The following is a 3,468-nucleotide window of genomic DNA, read 5'->3' on the forward strand; positions in this document are numbered from 1 at the left end:
AACTGCAACCTTGGCTCTTTTTTTTTTTTACCAATTAAGAGCAGCACAAAGGTGAACATATGGAGGGGGAGATCTCATTATTGGTACCATTTCTACCTTTGGAAAAGACTGGCCACCATGAACTGATTCCAGGTTGCTTCCATTTTTGCAATTATTTCACCCCAAACAGCCTCCTGGTTCTTCTACAAGATATTGCTATCTCGAATGCCAGTACAGAGCTCTCCAAATTGCTCCAATTAAAGGCAGCCCATGTATCATCTGTGGAATGTGTTAGCAGGCAAAGCAAGCATCCAAGTAACAGTAAAACATATCTGGGCCCAAGAGACAGAACTGTGTTTTCTGGGATGAAATGAACAGGAATGTTTCAGTAGATTTGCTAGAAGTAGGCTTGTGATGATGGCTCTGAAAAGCAAAAGGAGCCACACCATCAAATCGCTAAAAACAGGAAGCTAGTCCCTCTTGCTTTTTGCTATTTCTTGATAAGTTCAAGATGTGTCCAGATTGTAGTTCAACGTAGTGGCATTCTTACCTGCCACAATACTGATACATTCTCCTCCTCCAAAAAACAAAATTACAGAAAAATAATTTGACGATTATAATCCCTTCTCACCTATATAGCATTTTTGAACATGGTCCCAATAAGCCAAGAAGTCTTTCCATGAAAGTTGAAATGAAGGAGAAATACCCACAGGCTCTTTTGTTGTTATAATCAACTTGACTACGACCCTATCAATCTTTCGGATGCATTCATGGGGTTTTCATGGTAAGAGGTATTCAGAGGTGGTTTAGCATTGCCTTCCTCTACGCCTACGGCACCCAGTATTCCCAGGCAGTCTCCCATGCAAATACTAACCAGGCCTAACCCTGCTTAGCTTCCAAGATCAGACGAGATTGGGCGTGTTCAGGGTAGTATGGCCTTATTTATTTATTTATTTATTTATTTATTTATTGCATTTATATACCGTCCCATAGCCAAAGTTCTCTGGGCAGTTTACAACAATTAAGAACATTAAAAACAAATATACAAATTTAAACCATTAAAACCCATAAAAAACGATAAGCAAGTTAAAAACACATGTTATTCAAATGCTGCAAAAATGACTGGGAGAAGAGGAAAGTCTTGACCTGGCACTGAAAAGATAACAGGGTTGGCACCAGGTGCATCTCGTCAGGAAGATCATTCCATAATTTGGGAGCCACCACTGAGAAGGCCCTCTCCCTTGTTGTCATCCTCCGAGCTTCCCTTGGAGTAGGCACCCGGAGGAAGGCCTTGGATGTTGACAACAGGCTCTTAACTTGTGTCTATCCATTCCCAGCAGACAGACACTCCATAACTTCTTTTTTTTAAAAAAAGAGAGAATTGCAGAAAATTCATTTCTGAGAAATCTGAGCTCAGTCCTAGTAATTTTTCCCTGTCCCTTTAACCATAATGACTCATGTGACCCCCAGAATAAGAATGGGTGTAGCTCACTGGCAGAACATCTGCCTTGCATGCAGAAGGTCCCAGGTTCAATCCCCAATGGCAGCATCTCCAGGTAGGGCTAGAAAAGATTCCTTGTCTGAAACCTTGGAGATCTGCTGCCAGTCAGTGCACAGAATACTGAGCTAGATGGACCATTGGTCTGACTCAGTAGAAGGCAGCTCTCTATGTTCCTAATTGGCATATCCCAACTGCCAGGCCTTCCAGCAAAACGTTTATGGGAGTGTCTCCATCCCACGCAGCATCTTTCTTCATCAATTTCACCAAGAAAGGAGGAGGAAGAGTCATTTATTTATTTATTACATTTATACCCCACCTTTCTTACCATCATAGAAACCCAACGCGGCTTACATTCAGCTCCCAGGCCGTCTCCCATCCAGGCACTGACCCTACTTAGCTTCAACAGAGTGTTGGCTTCATGTGCCTTCAGACCATCGCCTGGGACTCTCTCTCTCTCTCTCTCTCAGATTTATCAGGGGAGGGACTGTTCCCTTCATCTCCTTCCTGTGGGCTTCCCAGAGGTGCCTGGTTGACCCCCAGGAGCATAATATAGGGGTTGGTCCAGGGGGCACACAAGCCCTAGATCTCCTCCTGCTTCTCCCTTTCCTTTTTTTAAATTTAATAAATTTTATTTTAATTATTATCCACATTACAATCAATGTAACATAGACAGCAAGTATATCTTACGAATCAAAATATTTCACAGCAGGTTATTACCTTAAATTCACTATGCTTCTTCCTTTCTTTCTAAACTTTTTTTTTTAAATCACCCTGAATGGGCTTCTCATACATATGAGTTAGCATATGCAATTTTTTTGCATGAGCCAGTACCTGCAGTCTTTTTAAAGTCGCAGCAGCGCCACCTGTTGGCCCATGTGGGAAACAGGTTGATGAACTAGATGGGCCACCTTGATCTGCTCCAGCAGGGGGATCTTGTCATGTCCTGGACAAGATCTAAGGAAGCAGAGATAACCTCAGAGCTCAGCCGCATCTCACAGTGACTGGGAGGCACAGACGATCCCAGCAGGAGCTTCACACAGGCAGGATCACACAACAGGATCGGGCCCCACCGTGGCACCGAAGCACCACTTCATTAGCTATTCCCTCACAAATTTTAATTGCTTATTTACATAAAGCCTCCAAGCCTTCTAATGAGTTGAACTAATCTGGAGCCTGCTGAAACAGCATCCCTAAGATCTATTCCGTAGGGTGCTCATTCTAATCAAGCTTGAAACGGCAGGTGCTAAAATGTTGGGAAAGGGAGTGCCGAACGGTGATGGTGGGCAGGTGTTTCTCCACCTGCTCCTGAAGCACAGGAGCCCAGGTGTGGGGATTGCAGGCTACCCTTCTCTCCAAACGGCTCTAGTTCGGTTAATGCCAGCACCAAAACAAGGCCTCACCATGCATTCAGAATGTACATGAAAGGGGGGGAAGCACTGACGATGAGTGAGCCATGGGGTTTGTGACACTCTGCAGGATTCTGGCTGCTGCAGAAATAAGATTTCAGAGAGCGCCTTTCACTCAACTTCTCATACCCTGAATCAGAGCTTTCCCCCGTTCCTATTTACACAGCAACTGGCAGCAGGGAATAATTTCATTCATTCAACTATTGTTATGTCCTCCCCCCCCACTGCCCCCCAGTGCAGCATTTCTGCTTCTAGAAAGGCTTATGCTGCTGACACATAAACAATTAATAAAATGCTAGAATGAGGAACACTTTAAAACACCATTTAGAAACAATTTACTGTGATTAAAACAGAAAAGCAGTTGGGGGAAAATTCAGCTGCGTATGAAATAATAGTTTAAAAGCCTAGGTAAAGGAAAAAAGAGGGAGGCTTTTAACAGTAGTGTGTGTGTGTGTGGGGGGGGAAGCCTTGTAGAGATGAAGCACCCAGACCATGAAAAAACCCTCTCTGGTCACCAACTGCTTAACCTCTGAAGACCACCGGGGGGGGGGGAGAACAGCGACAGGAAGATGACTTGAGAGC

The 3,468-nt window shown here is 44.1% G+C and overlaps 1 pseudogene; it reads right to left on the reverse strand.

Moving 5' to 3' along the window:
* Positions 1 to 804: 804 nt before the first annotated feature.
* Positions 805 to 923, reverse strand: LOC133389788 (5S ribosomal RNA; annotated as a pseudogene).
* Positions 924 to 3,468: the final 2,545 nt, after the last annotated feature.

Source organism: Rhineura floridana, chromosome 7 (assembly GCF_030035675.1).
Source record: "Rhineura floridana isolate rRhiFlo1 chromosome 7, rRhiFlo1.hap2, whole genome shotgun sequence".
In the NCBI taxonomy this organism is placed as follows: domain Eukaryota; kingdom Metazoa; phylum Chordata; class Lepidosauria; order Squamata; family Rhineuridae; genus Rhineura; species Rhineura floridana.